Source organism: Medicago sativa, chromosome 7 (genome assembly GCF_051527215.1).
Source record: "Medicago sativa cultivar Bolivia chromosome 7, Bolivia_mono, whole genome shotgun sequence".
NCBI classification, from domain to species: Eukaryota; Viridiplantae; Streptophyta; class Magnoliopsida; order Fabales; family Fabaceae; genus Medicago; species Medicago sativa.
The window spans coordinates 10653001-10669651 of record NC_140755.1 but is presented as its reverse complement, the minus strand read 5'-3'; the positions used below and the strand labels follow the sequence as shown (position 1 = coordinate 10669651).

General features: G+C 31.8%; 1 long non-coding RNA gene and 1 pseudogene across 2 annotated transcripts; one reads left to right on the top strand and one right to left on the bottom strand.

The window, feature by feature from the left end:
• On the bottom strand, window positions 1-4988 carry LOC146904163 (uncharacterized). The gene is made up of 3 exons (XR_015020728.1): window positions 4438-4988; window positions 1719-2904; window positions 1-219 (listed from the first exon to the last, which is right to left on the bottom strand). It is a non-coding gene; the product is annotated as an uncharacterized LOC146904163 (long non-coding RNA).
• A 5018-nt stretch (window positions 4989-10006) lies between these two features.
• Window positions 10007-15749, top strand: LOC146904162 (phosphate transporter PHO1 homolog 7-like; annotated as a pseudogene). Its single transcript, XR_015020727.1, has 13 exons — window positions 10007-10711; window positions 11207-11531; window positions 11743-11791; window positions 11873-11944; window positions 12044-12173; window positions 12291-12411; window positions 12773-13031; window positions 13449-13553; window positions 13634-13678; window positions 13936-14085; window positions 14381-14664; window positions 14917-15056; window positions 15428-15749. The product of XR_015020727.1 is annotated as a phosphate transporter PHO1 homolog 7-like (transcript).
• Window positions 15750-16651: the final 902 nt, after the last annotated feature.

Below are 16651 nucleotides of genomic sequence, written 5' to 3'. Positions count from 1 at the left end.
TGAAACACCCCTACTAGAAAATTACATAGAATATCTAGCATGAGTGTTAAACTCGGCATCGGGTACATTAAAATTACAATAATTAAAAACTCTCTGAACAATACATATAACTTCTCACCTGTTAATTCAGAAAAAAGTACCACTGACGTGTACTTTATATGGTCTAGCTACTTCTGCTCCTTCCTCAAGTATCATCCTGTCGTATAACAACTCGTATATCTGAAATAAATAAAAGGGATTGGAATGAGACAATATGTCTCAGTGAGTTCCACCTATCCTAGGCTATAGGCAACCTCGGGGAACCTAGGATCGCCATCTGTTTCTAAACTTAACCCATTTCGGGTTTATAGGATTTCACTACGCATAGCTGAGCGATTAGGGGATAACTAGAATCGCTCTCTCAAATACTACTTTGATTATATAATTCATATAGTCATACTCATAACCTTAATCATAATTTCATAAACATATTCACCATAATCATAATAATCATAAACATATCTCCAATATATCGTATTCTGGTATAGCTTACATTCTGACATACTTATCTACGTATGTTTCCGATCCTTTTCTGATAACAACTAGTTTCGGCTAACTAAGCCGGAATTCCATAACTAAAATTCCACATTCCCTACTTTTGATAAAAAATGCCCATGAACTATTGCTTCGTAGCTAATTCGTTCTAAACATAATTTTCATGATAATATGCGTATGCTATGTTAATATTCATGTTGGAGGGTCCTTAAAATTTTTTCCTTGGTTTCATAATTTTAATTTTTGTTCTCTTTCAATAATATTAGAAAAATTCTTGATTTAAAATTTCATATCATTAATTATACATTTAATTCGTTACTATGAGCCGTACCTCATAGGCTACATTATCTCTCGTTGTAGCAAACGGTATACTATGACCCGTACGTCATAGGCTACATTATCTCTCGTTGTAGCAAACGGTTTTTCCATATATTCTCTTTTTCTTTCTTTATCTATGAGCATGTTACTCATTTCAATTTTTCTTCTCATTTCCATTTTTCTGTGATTTTCTATAATTTTATACATCAATTGCCTTGATAGAATTTCCCTCCAACATTTATACTAACATAAACATAATTATTAACATAAAAGAGATTTTAATTTTTCTCAACCTCGAGTAATTCAACCCATAGCACTATTGTTTATCTAAACCATCATGGCATCATATTCTATCTAAATAGTACCAAAATTATAATCTACATTCACCACTTAATAAAATGAATCTCAAAACTCATAACTCCAACAAGAATACAAATACAAAGTTAATTTCTAGCTCCCATTATAAACCAGTATATACCAAGGCTCTAATTAAGTCAATACTCATGCTTTTCATAACAAAATAACATGCCTAAACAAGCTCTCTACTTTCAATCCAAATTTCACGCATTATTGTCGAATATAAACTTAATCAACATTTCTTTACACCGATTCAATTCTTAATTTCAAAAGAATCTAGTTCCAACCTTACATCAACATAAACTATGATTTTTAAACACATAATAGGATAAAATAAGGCTCAAACAACAACTAAGTATCATATAACCATTGAAGCCTTACTAGGAAGCTTAAAATTATCAATTTAACAAAAACAACATGCTAAATTTGTGGCTTTCTTCAAAAACCGAAAATAAATGTAAAAATTCCAAAAAATAAAATTTTGAGAAGTGGTAGAAGATAGAACTCACAATTATTGAGTTGATTCCTCTTGAATGTGTGGTGCCAGAATCCAAAACCCAAGTCACTAGCTATCCTCCCTTCTCTTCCAAAGCTCTTACAACATCAATTAAATCATTTTCATGATCACCACAACTTATAACACATCCTTTGTATTTAATCCACTCTTAGATGCTCCCAAAGACAAGCTTACATGATGAATTCCCATGAAATTGGAATGAAATTAATAAGTTAGACCAAGAGAGGGAAAGGACGTTTTTTTTTTTTTTTTTTTGGGAGTGAGTTGGAGGGAGGATGAAATTCAACTTTGTTCTTGCTTAATCCACCGCTAAAAACTCATATGAAGCATTGTTAGACGATTTCATGGAGGATTTGATGAAATTTTTGGTGGTTAAGGTGGAGATGGATGAGGCCGAAAATGAGAGGAGAAGAAGAGAAAGAAAATTGTGTTGGAGAAGGAAGTAGAATTGTGTAGAAGTTGGGATGAAATAATTTTTTATAAAATGAATTTTGGTTGGCAAAATACCAATTTTGCCCTTGCTTAAAATTTCTCATGGGATATTACATTCTACCCCCCTTAAAGAAATTTCGTCCTCGAAATTTTAGAAATTTATTTGCTAATAAGCATAAACAATTTCTCCATAATTTCAACTTTAGATTTCAACATACGTCCATTACAAACTGATTCTTTCTGACTGACTAATTTAAACTGCATAGGTACCAGCCACCACGCTTCCCCTGCGCCACTCTGGTTTATTTCTTCACACCTTACATCATACTCCTTATACTGCGTCTTCTGTTAAGGTTTCATTCATCTTTCAGACATTTGTTCTAACTGTCATATATTAGTCTGAGTTGATCTGGCTCAGCCAGACATGACATTTGAAATAAATATTTGGAACCCAATAGTCACACTACATATTATTGAATTCCATTGACCCTAGGCACAATCTGAATCGACCAGCTCTGATACCAAATTGAAACACCCATACTAGAAAATTACATAGAATATCTAGCATGAGTGTTAAACTCGGCATCGGGTACATTAAAATTACAATAATTAAAAACTCTCTGAACAATACATATAACTTCTCACCTGTTAATTCAGAAAAAAGTACCACTGACGTGTACTTTATATGGTCTAGCTACTTCTGCTCCTTCCTCAAGTATCATCCTGTCGTATAACAACTCGTATATCTGAAATAAATAAAAGGGATTGGAATGAGACAATATGTCTCAGTGAGTTCCACCTATCCTAGGCTATAGGCAACCTCGGGGAACCTAGGATCGCCATCTGTTTCTAAACTTAACCCATTTCGGGTTTATAGGATTTCACTACGCATAGCTGAGCGATTAGGGGATAACTAGAATCGCTCTCTCAAATACTACTTTGATTATATAATTCATATAGTCATACTCATAACCTTAATCATAATTTCATAAACATATTCACCATAATCATAATAATCATAAACATATCTCCAATATATCGTATTCTGGTATAGCTTACATTCTGACATACTTATCTACGTATGTTTCCGATCCTTTTCTGATAACAACTAGTTTCGGCTAACTAAGCCGGAATTCCATAACTAAAATTCCACATTCCCTACTTTTGATAAAAAATGCCCATGAACTATTGCTTCGTAGCTAATTCGTTCTAAACATAATTTTCATGATAATATGCGTATGCTATGTTAATATTCATGTTGGAGGGTCCTTAAAATTTTTTCCTTGGTTTCATAATTTTAATTTTTGTTCTCTTTCAATAATATTAGAAAAATTCTTGATTTAAAATTTCATATCATTAATTATACATTTAATTCGTTACTATGAGCCGTACCTCATAGGCTACATTATCTCTCGTTGTAGCAAACGTCATAGGCTACATTATCTCTCGTTGTAGCAAACGGAATACTATGACCCGTACGTCATAGGCTACATTATCTCTCGTTGTAGCAAACGGTTTTTCCATATATTCTCTTTTTCTTTCTTTATCTATGAGCATGTTACTCATTTCAATTTTTCTTCTCATTTCCATTTTTCTGTGATTTTCTATAATTTTATACATCAATTGCCTTGATAGAATTTCCCTCCAACATTTATACTAACATAAACATAATTATTAACATAAAAGAGATTTTAATTTTTCTCAACCTCGAGTAATTCAACCCATAGCACTATTGTTTATCTAAACCATCATGGCATCATATTCTATCTAAATAGTACCAAAATTATAATCTACATTCACCACTTAATAAAATGGATCTCAAAACTCATAACTCCAACAAGAATACAAATACAAAGTTAATTTCTAGCTCCCATTATAAACCAGTATATACCAAGGCTCTAATTAAGTCAATACTCATGCTTTTCATAACAAAATAACATGCCTAAACAAGCTCTCTACTTTCAATCCAAATTTCACGCATTATTGTCGAATATAAACTTAATCAACATTTCTTTACACCGATTCAATTCTTAATTTCAAAAGAATCTAGTTCCAACCTTACATCAACATAAACTATGATTTTTAAACACATAATAGGATAAAATAAGGCTCAAACAACAACTAAGTATCATATAACCATTGAAGCCTTACTAGGAAGCTTAAAATTATCAATTTAACAAAAACAACATGCTAAATTTGTGGCTTTCTTCAAAAACCGAAAATAAATGTAAAAATTCCAAAAAATAAAATTTTGAGAAGTGGTAGAAGATAGAACTCACAATTATTGAGTTGATTCCTCTTGAATGTGTGGTGCCAGAATCCAAAACCCAAGTCACTAGCTATCCTCCCTTCTCTTCCAAAGCTCTTACAACATCAATTAAATCATTTTCATGATCACCACAACTTATAACACATCCTTTGTATTTAATCCACTCTTAGATGCTCCCAAAGACAAGCTTATATGATGAATTCCCATGAAATTGGAATGAAATTAATAAGTTAGACCAAGAGAGGGAAAGGACGTTTTTTTTTTTTTTTTTTTTTGGGAGTGAGTTGGAGGGAGGATGAAATTCAACTTTGTTCTTGCTTAATCCACCGCTAAAAACTCATATGAAGCATTGTTAGACGATTTCATGGAGGATTTGATGAAATTTTTGGTGGTTAAGGTGGAGATGGATGAGGCCGAAAATGAGAGGAGAAGAAGAGAAAGAAAATTGTGTTGGAGAAGGAAGTAGAATTGTGTAGAAGTTGGGATGAAATAATTTTTTATAAAATGAATTTTGGTTGGCAAAATACCAATTTTGCCCTTGCTTAAAATTTCTCATGGGATATTACAATATATGCATTCACCGATGTTATCGCAATCAATTAACATATATGTATTCACCAATATCAACTTCATCATATAATTCAACAACATCATATGATTTCTCACAATCCAAATAAGGGAGAAAATACAACACCTTATGATAAACATCATATTCAACACTTAACAATCATTCATATATCATAATTTAATCATATAAAGCTATTCACGAAAGATTTATAAGGTACTCGGCTTTAAAGAACCATTTTCGACAAAGTCTGTATCAAGTAGTAAAAACGGTTAATATGGATATTTTTCAAAGCAAAGTAACTTGTTCAAGTTTGAAAACCTACAACTCGATCTTAATTAGTCATATAAGTATGAACATAGGCCACTTACAAACTATCAAGCATTAGTTCAAAGGTAAGTTCGTATGAGAAAATCTTAAGTTCATATATTCCTCAATCCCACCCGAAAATCAAGTTTTGCATGATTAAGACATTATACTATACTTACATGCCTTGTCTAAGTCTATATGAACTGTAGACCAAGCTTGTAATCCTTTTTGTTCACAAAAGTTCATATTCCGACAAAATCCGAAAAATCGAAAACGGCATAATTCAAGTTTCAAACCAAATAGAAAATCTAAGTTTCAACAAAGCCAAGTTTGTTCTAGTAGAAAAGTAAGTGAAAACAGCAAAGGAACACTTCAAAACGATCGCATAGGACCCCTACACGACCACCCCCAAGCACCTGGACACGAAACAACGTTCCCTGGGCGCCTGGCGCTAGAGGTGCAGCGCCTAGCGCTAGCTCTCTGACTATGGCGCCTAGCGCCCTTGCTCAGGCGCAGCGCTCCGTAAACGCGCGTTTTCGCGTGTTTCGGTCTCGAGTCTTCGCCATTTTTGCCTAAAAATCAAAGGGTTAAGTCCCCCATTCATCAAAAATGATCCAAGGCATGACCCGAGGCTCTAACATATCGAATACACTCGTTTTGCGACAATTGAATAAGTTTTATAAATTGTTTTAAAACCATTTTTTTAAAACAACAAGTTTTCAACAAAAACCACAATTCAATTATTCACAACTACAATCATAATTCATACTCAAACCATGGAATGAGATTATCAACAACAATCAACCACAACCACAACTTATAATCATGCATTCCATCACAATTCAACAACATGTCATAATTCATCAATTGAGCATATTTCATCAAGTATTTATATATATATATATATATATATATATATATATATATATATATATATATATATATATGTATATATAAATTGTTTTAAAACCATTTTTTTAAAACAACAAGTTTTCAACAAAAACCACAATTCAATTATTCACAACTACAATCATAATTCATACCCAAACCATGGAATGAGATTATCAACAACAATCAACCACAACCACAACTTATAATCATGCATTCCATCACAATTCAACAACATGTCATAATTCATCAATTGAGCATATTTCATCAAGTATTTATATATATATATATATATATATGTATATATATATATATATATGTATATATATATATATATATGTATGTGTATATATATATATATATATGTATGTATGTATGTATATATGTATGTATATATATATGTATGTGTATATATATATGTATATATATATGTGTATATATATATATGTGTATATATATATGTGTATATATATATATATATATATATATATATATGTATGTATGTATGTATCATGAACATGCAATTTCATCATCAACAATTCTATTAACATCAAATTAACATACTTAAACATATCATTACAGCATGAGCACGAATTTCAACGGTTGGGTTCACAATAATCACTTGTTCAAATAAGCACTTATGCATAGATAAAGAGAGAAGAAACTAACTAAGAGATTATGCTTGAAATCTAACCCCCTTACCTCAATAAGCAATAATCCTAGCAAAAACTTCAATTTAGCTCCTAGAATCTCTAACACCTCTTGGTTCTTCAAGCTTTCTCCCTTCTAACCCTTTTGCTCCTTCTCTTGAACCCTCTCTCTCTACCTTTCTCAAAATTCTTATGAAATGAAATGAAAACCTATTTTTCTCTAAAGACCAGAGTTTATATAGGCTCCTCACAATTGGGCTTAACCCTTAATGCCTTAATGGGCCTAACTCATTTACTAAACCATTTACAAAATGTTTCTACTCACTTAACGGTAAAATAATAATAACGATCACTTACCGTCTCACAACTAATTACTACACTAGTAACTTAGTAAAATAATGGTTCTCACTTGAAACACTAAAAATAATCCTCACCTTGAAATTACTAAATTACCATTACTTACAAAATGATCAAAATACCCTTTTTGCACTAAAACCCATTAAAATGCACCCAACGATAATTAATCACGCACAAGCACATATAAACACATATTAAAAAAATTAAAATAAATCTAGCGAAAATCGGGCTGTTACAATCCCAAATGTCTTTTTTCGATTTCAAGTTCATGGTTCTTGTAAATATTGTGCTTGACACTACATGGAATAAACATGCTTTAGCTTTGGCCTTCCTTGTCTTCTTTCCTTTGTGAATCTTTATTTGAGCCACCGCTGGATTTTCCGACAATGGCTTCACTTCATATTCTTCTTCTACAGCTTGCCAAAGGTCTAAGGCTTCAAGATATATTAACATCTTAATAGCCCAAGCATGGTATTTTTCACCATAAAAAATGGGTGGAGCACGAGAGAAGTTTCTTCTTCTTTTTCCCCATTTTTTAGGGTTTTTTTGTTTTTACTCAATTCACAGATCCCTTAAGAAAATAAGCTCTGCTACCAATTTGTTGGTTTGAAAGGGATATGAGAGAAAACGTATTATGGCAATTATATATTGGAAGACATAAATGTTTATAACATCAAAATCTACATTACAAACACTTGAGTGCTCTATAAATAGAGCTAAAATATAACTTTAAACCAAAAAGAAACTCCCTAAAATTATTGCCTTTAAAACAAAACATATCTGAAAAACAACTCACTAATCTCTCATAAAAAACTTAATAATATCATAACTGAAAATAGTAAGGCATACTAAGGCAATTTCTACAATATATATATATATATATATATATAATATAATATAATATAATACAATTACATCGATGTAATGTTACACCATTCAATATCGTTTAACTCGATGCATATTTTTTAAATTTGACCGTTGAATTATAAGTTTATATCACATGGATCATTTATGTAAATTTTTACAAAAATCTAAAATCATTTTGTATGTTATTGAGATACATCAAGATTATGGGTTTATACACTTTTATTAAACACCGTTAATCTTGTTGTATCTCAATAACATATCAAATGATTTTAGATTTTCGTAAAAATTTACGTGAATGATCTATGTGATATAAACTTACAATTCAACGGTCAAATTTAAAAAATACACATCGAGTAAAATGATATTGTACAATATAACATTAATATAACATTACATCAATGTAATTTGATCATTTCTCATGTATATATATGTATTGAAACTTTAGCTGTAAAAAAACTCATAATAATTTCTCATTGGCCATATTACGTTGAAGAGTGGTGAAGACCAAATTGAAGAAGATTTTGATTGATGTATTTTTATATGAGAAAACACAATTCATTTTATTTTTCAAAAGATTATGTCCAAATGCTACTAACACATTCACAACTAATGCATATCATATTTTCTGTCTCGGATCTAGTCTGTAAAGTGAGCGTGGACCATGTTGAGGACGGTGTTGGTGGCCCTACTTCAACTCGGTTTCATAAATTCATTACAACCTTGTCCTTTTTTGTTAACGAACAGCTACAACCGTGTCTTTACTAAGACTAGTAGCATAATATAGATTTACACGTAAAAAGATGGTGTTCCAAATCAAGACAAAACATGTTATGCTCAAAGAATATTTTTAAAAGAACTTGTGTTATTAAACATGGCAATCATAGAAAAAATGAGAAGAAAGCTTTGAACTATTTACATTGATGGAAAATGTTAATCACTAAGCATCAACTTATGACTAACTTAATATCTTCAATAATTTATGTTTATCTCACTATAAAGACATTATAGGGACTCGAATTTGAAACCTTCAAGTCTAAAATTTGTCTGAAGAATCAAATATTGTAAAATGAATCTAATTTAGAGATGAATAAAACATTATAAAGAGATATGTTCACAAAAAGGTGTGAATGGATAGAAGGGTTCAAAGTCTACTCTATTCCCTTCTTTTGCCATTTTAAGAGATTAAAAATTTTCACAATTACCCTTTTCATTTGAAGACAAATAGAATACACATAAAACACACACGTTATGCCTTGATTGTAGGCCATAATAAATGTATATTCTTTTGACAGCTACACCTATAGATTGCCTTTGGAAATTTTATATGTGGAATAATTGTATTAGATGGAGAAGTTGGAGAATGTGGTTACCACGACAACAATATAGCAAACAAAGTAGGTGACACTTTCAAGACAAATTATAGAATGCTAGAAAAATTACAAAACTCTCATATTACATTTATTTTAGGTCTTGTTAAAAAAAACATTAGAGAAGATAAAATGAAAATTTTTCAAAATACATTTTAAAAAGAGATTGAAGAGTTCCTTTAAAATGGAGTAAAAATAAAAATCTAAAGTAGACCTCCATATTTTTTTAGTAAAATGCTATAACTCTTTCTTTTTATAAATTTACAAAATTTACTATTTCACCCCTCGGAAAAATACTATTTTACTAAAGATAGTAGAGGGTTATTAGAGGAAATATATAAAAATACTATTAAAAGATTATAAAATATTTCCTATAAAAACTGTGTTACTGTTTGATATGTTTCCATATAAACATTCTAATTTTTTGTAAATAAATTAATTTTTATCTTCTCTCTCTTATAATTAAAAAGGAAAGACTATCATTATCATTTCTGATTCTTGCCAGCTACATTGTAAAATTGAAAATGTACCAATTAGTCTATTGTCTATATGTACCAATTAGCCACTTTAGAAGGCAACAATTGAGTTAAGTTTTCTCCAATATTTCAAATCAATCTATATATCATCATTGCATTTCAGAAATGTATCTCTAATAAAACATCATAGAAATTTGAATCCATCTATTTTTTTATCAAAAGCATAAGTTTCTCACTTGAAAAAGAAAGATGAAGTTTGGGAAAGAATTTGTGTCACAAATGGTGCCAGAATGGCAAGAAGCATACATGAATTACAACTCTCTCAAATCTATTCTGAAAGGCATTTCAAAGTTCAAAGAGAAAAATGAATCAGAAGCACCAATGGCATCAACACCAAAAGGATCATTAAAGAGAAGGTTAACTCTCTATAGAGCTTTTAGTGGTCTTAATGGTAAACAAAGAAGATCTTCAAGTAAGAATGAAGATGAAGTTATACTTGTTCGTTCCGAAGAAGGTGATGATTCAAAAGGGTTGTATCAAACCATGTTTTTAAAGCCTTCTGAAAATGGAGCAGAAAGAGAACTTTTATTTTTCAAGAAACTTGATTTTGAGTTTAATAAAGTTAATGCATTTTATAAGAAGATGGTGAAGGAAGTTGTTGATGAAGCTGAGGAGTTAAGTAGGCAAATGAACTTTCTTATTGCTTTTAGAATCAAGGTTGATAAGGTTGGATTTGGAAATGATGATAGCAATGGATTCTCATCTTCAACTTCCATTATGCATCATGTAGATGATGCAAATCATGGTAAGGCATTGTCATATTCTTTTTTTTAAATCTATATCAGCATGCATCTTAAGAATTCTATGCAATTCATGATATTATTTTGAAAAGTACAGACACTAGTCACGACACTGACATCGGTGTGGTTTTAAATTGCTGTCTCGGTTAGGTTGCAAACCTTTAGTCTTTCATATTGCAGTATAATACGGAAAAATGCAGCCTAGCCAATCAAAATTGCGGTTGCAATGCCATTGTGGAGACTTCAAAAATCTGCAACATTGCTGCCTGCCGCCGCAAATGCGGTTGAGGACTGCAATTTAAAATCATGTTGCCATGTTGGTAATAATTTAAGAAAGAGAGAGTAATTGAAGGAAATCATATGTGTTAGTGACATATTGGTGTCATACAGTGACATGAACCAGGCACGTCACTCATTGATATGAAGTGATATTTTCTTTAATTATAATATTAGGTGTTGTTTGATGAGTTAATCTAAGGGTTCTAATATAATTTTTGAAGGTCACTCACATCCACACATGGATGTGATTCATGAAGTTGAGATGAGCAATGAAAGTCAATTTAATGATAAAGAAGGAAATTATGTGTCACAAACCAATTCCAAGACTTCCACAGAAGGATTTCAACCAGCTTCTTTGGAGATCCTTGATCATGTGAAGATCAATGTGACCACACCAGAAACTCCTGTATCAACCATAAAGGGGCTTCTCTTAAATTCAAAATCTGACCATACATTCAGCAAGAAAGAGCTTAGGAAAGCAGATGAGCAACTTAGCACAGCCTTAAAGGAATTCTATCATAAGCTTAGGCTTCTAAAAAGATACAGGTGACATAGCTTCTTCCTTCACTTTTTAACTTAGGGACTGTTTGGATAGACTTATTTGAGCTTATCTACTAGTATAAGTACTTGTGTGACTATTTAAGAGTGCTTATGGAAACAATTTATGACAAGTCTTCTGCTTATTTAACCAAACAGAACCTTAATAGTGATTTGATTATCTTCTGCAAGGCTAATATTTATGTTTGATTGATTGCAGCTTCTTAAACTTGTTAGCATTCTCAAAAATCATGAAGAAGTATGATAAGGTATCCTTTATAATTTGACTGATAATCTTTTTGGTTTCAATTTTCTAAGTTTGGTTTTGTCTAACTAATAAACAACTATAGGTCAGTTCAAGGAATGCATCAAAAGATTACTTAAAGATGGTGGATAGTTCCTATGTTGGAAGCTCAGATGAGGTTCAATCTTAACTAAAATCATATTGATTTATATTTTCTATTAATCTATAGTTTTCTTCCCAACCTAAAATGCTGCATACTCCATCATGTATTTTAAAGGTTAATAGACTCATGGAAAGGGTGGAACATGCCTTCATTAAGCACTTTGCAAATGGGAATCATAGAAAAGGAATGAACACATTGCGACCAACCACAAAGAGGGAACGGCATCGAAAAACCTTCTTATTAGGCAAGGGCATGAGAAGTTGGTTAATTTAATCTGTCTCATTATTAGGCTTAGATAGAATAAAGGGTCCCCTAGAATAAACTATACCTCACTCTGACATTTGATCATTTGATTTTTCAGGACTATTAACTGGCTGCTCAATTGCTCTCATTATAGCACTAATTATACTCATACATGCAAGAGATATTCTATATAGTGAAGGCAGAACTAAATATATGGAGAATATATTTCCACTTTATAGGTAAGTTACAAATGTTCGATTGAATTTTATCATGCAGTTACGTGATTGTGTATATGTACATATTTGCATACATGATAGAACCTATGAAGCAAGGACACAAACACCAGATAGGACACCAACGCCAATAATAATTTGATTAAACGGAGGGATTGAATATAATTCACATGCATGTGGCAGACACCGGACACGCGTTCAATAAAAAGGGCCAGTGCTACACGTAGAGCCACCTAGATTTTTTATTTTGCCATAAATATGAAGTGTTTAGACGGAATTCCATTGATTTGTATGCTACATGACATCATACGCGCCTTCAATCTAAAGTATCGATTCTACATAATTAATGAACTTCAGTTTTATGCAGTCTCTTCGGATACATCGTCTTGCATATGATCATCTACTCTGCAAATACATACTTCTGGCGGCGTTTCAAAATCAACTATCCATTTATATTTGGATTCAAGGAAGGAACAGAGTTAGGCTATAGAGAAGTATTTCTTCTCAGCTCTGGCCTTGCAGTACTCGCATTGGCTGCTGTTCTCTCAAACTTAGATATGGAGATGGATCAAAGAACAAAAAGTTTCTCAGCATTTACAGAACTTGTGCCTTTAGGCCTTGTCATTGTAAGTTGTAAAAGTATATCTATTTCAAATTTTAATCATCTTCTGTATTTTCTTACTGATATACTTGAGAAAAGAAAAAGTATGCCTATAAAGGGGTTGAACTCATTTAATGAGCTTCAGTTAGGGTCTAATTGTTTAGGAAAACTCGAGATAGAATCCTGACCGGAACAACCCTTGGCTAGACTTTACATACCTCCTGAGTGAACTCCGGATTACCAGGGTCCCCTTTCCCTAGGAAACAAAGGGTTTATGACCAAAAAATTGTTGGAATAATTCATGTATTAGTATATTGATCATTGTGTATAGCCAAAGTCTGTTTGGATTGCCATAGTTGAGCTTATCTGCTTGTAGAAACACTTATGAGACTATTTGGAAGATTTTGTAGACTCACCTTATGCTAATAAATCTGTATTACAGGCTGTGCTTGCCATAACATTTTGTCCCTTCAATATCATATATAAATCAAGCCGCTTCTTCCTTATTAAATGTGCATTTCGTGCTATTTGTGCTCCTCTCTACAAGGTAAACAAAGTGAAATATTTCAAAATTTTGCTCAAATCTTAATTGAAAGCACCAGTCTTGATTAATGTTTCTGTTTTCAGGTCAATTTTCCAGATAATTTCCTGGCAGATCAGCTTACCAGCCAGGTTTAAAACTTTACATTATACTAAATTTTAATATTAGTCGGACTTGGTGTATAACATTGTTGTAAAACCAGACCGAACTGGTTGGTCAACTGGTTGAACTAGGGAACGTCCAATTCGTTAGTTTAATTCTGATCACATTGTAGTCGGGATGAATATGTTCAACCGCGATTTAAGTTTACAATGTCTACAAACCAGACCGAACTAGTTGGTTCAACCGGTTTTCATTATATATATTTTTTTAACACTTTTGTGTTTAGGTACAAGCATTTAGAAGTTTGGAATTCTATGTGTGCTACTATTTCTGGGGGGATTTCAAGACCAGATCAAACAAGTGCAGTGAAAGTGATATCTATAAAGCATTTTATTTAATTGTAGCTATTATTCCATTCTGGATCCGTTTTCTTCAGGTATGCTTATGTTGCAACTCAGCTGATGATGGAATTCATGTTCTCTCCTTTCAAAGATAGCACGCATCCACGCAGCCAGCACATCAATGTTTGTTGGATCGAGACCAGATGGTCCAGATTATAATGCCGATTTTGATATTTATTTTTTTTTAAATTTAAAATACTTAGTTTGAAGGTTTTATCGTCAGATCTCAATCCAACAGTCAACGATGTGCTGACTTTCTGATATAGTTCATCCATTTATAATCTTTCCTATTAACATTACCGAATCTAACATAAAGCTTATATTTTTAAGTGCGTTAGAAGACTATTAATTGAAGATAGAAATACGATGCATATGGACTCAATGGACTAAAATACATCTCAACGGTAGTTGCACTTGTAATGAGGACTACTAATGAGTTTCACAAAGGAATGGTTTGGAAAATTCTTGCTGCAAGTTCTTCAAGCATTGCAACAATTGTTAATACTTATTGGGATATTGTCATTGATTGGGGTTTGCTTAGAAGGAACTCAAGAAATCCATGGTTAAGAGATAAACTCTCTGTACCTTACAAAAGTGTATATTTTCTTGCTATGGTAAGTTATTTTGTTGCAAATATGCGTGCTCTTGTCTATTTATTTTTTATCGGCAAATGTTTGTCTATCAATTGTTAGATTTAAATGTATTTTGGTCCACTTAACTTAGTTGAAATGCGATTTCAATCCCCCATTTCTAGATCCGGGGTTTTGGTCCACATAACTTAGTGCCTAACTGTTATATTAGTATTTTGTTTTGAACCCTAATCCTTTGGTGTTGTGATTAATGATTATGAATGAATGGTTTTGCAGGTGTTGAATGTTATACTTAGGCTTGCTTGGATGCAATCTGTTTTAGGCATTAAGGAAGCTCCATTCCTTCATAGAACGGCTTTGACAGCACTTGTAGCTTGCTTGGAGATCCTTCGTCGTGGCATTTGGAACTTTTTTAGGTATTTTTTAAACTAATTCAATATCGTTTCTAGAATTTCAATTAGCCGAACTCCGTGATCAATCCCTTGCGTTCTTGTGTGTCTTTAATTGTTCTCGTCTATTAAATATGAGTCTTGACAGTCTGATTATGAGATTCCTCTCCTTCTCTCGTTTTTCCTCGAAAAAGAAAATATAACTAGGAAAATATATGACAACTAGTATAACTATATAAACATATGTTATAGATAAGCTTTCAATTCATGGCATTATAACTGTTGGTATCTCAAAATCTGATACTAGTCTTATATAGTATTCAGTTATAACAGTTTTTTGCAGCATTCTGTCTGTTACAGTCTGTTAGGAATTGACGTTGTCGTTGTGATTTGAACAGGTTGGAGAATGAGCATTTGAACAATGTTGGAAACTATAGGGCATTCAAGTCAGTACCTCTTCCTTTCAATTATCAAGTTGACGACTATGATGAAGATAGCTCAGATACATAGACAAACATATATAGGTTCAAGTTCAAGGATTGAGTAAAGATAGGGTGTTTGTGAAGAAATTAAACAGGCTTTCCCAATCAATATATTAATTGTAGTTGTTTTGATATATAGATATCGGGAAAAACTGAGCTAAGCTCACGGGGATATTTTAGATAACATTTTAATCCTGATTTAGTCTTTATGTTATAAAATGTCAATATAATTATCCTTTTTTATGAATAAAAAACAAATCAAAAACTCCAAAATAATACATTGAATTCATAAACAAATTCAAGTCTTCATCTTACAGACCTATAAAATCAGATTTTATTGAAAAAATCTCATAAAAAATGATAAGGTATTGTCTATCAATGACTAAATCAGGACGAAAGTGTTACCTAAAATTAAATTAAGAGACGAATTATATAATTTTTCCACAAACTAAAAACCAAATACTGTATATCTCAATTCTCAAATTGCAAACTCATTCCACCGGAAAATATGGCAACGGCAACTAATGAAATAGTTTTCTTTATTGTGAGTATTTACGAAAATTGGATGCAAAATTGCATGGTGAATGATTAAATATTTGTGTATTTATATTTACGTGGCTTACACTACCTAAAATTTATGGGTCTGTCACTATGTATATAGGTAAAAAAAATTGAAAAAGTAGTGAGGGCCTTGGCCCTCAATGTGATTAACGTGGGGCCGTCCCTGGTATTGTTAAAGTCAAATATTCTAAATAATTTATGATTATGATTTATTGACAATGCTAAAAACATTTAGACTAGCAATGTATATAACTTAAATCCAACCCAAAATCAATGTGTAAAAAGAAATTCTCAATTACCCTTTACATTTGAAGACAAATAGTATACACATAAAACACACGTTATGCCTTGATTGTAGGCCATAATAAATGCATATTTTTTTGACAGCTACACCTATAGATTGCCTTTGGAAATTTTGTATGTGGAATAATTGTATAATATGCAGATGGAAAACTTGGAGGATGTGGTAACTGTTGGAACTTGAACTATTCACTTAGTTCATTCACACATTTTGATTTTGTTTTTCTGTTATGGTTTTTGAGTTTCAATGTATCACATGGAGTTGTGATATTCTCTTAT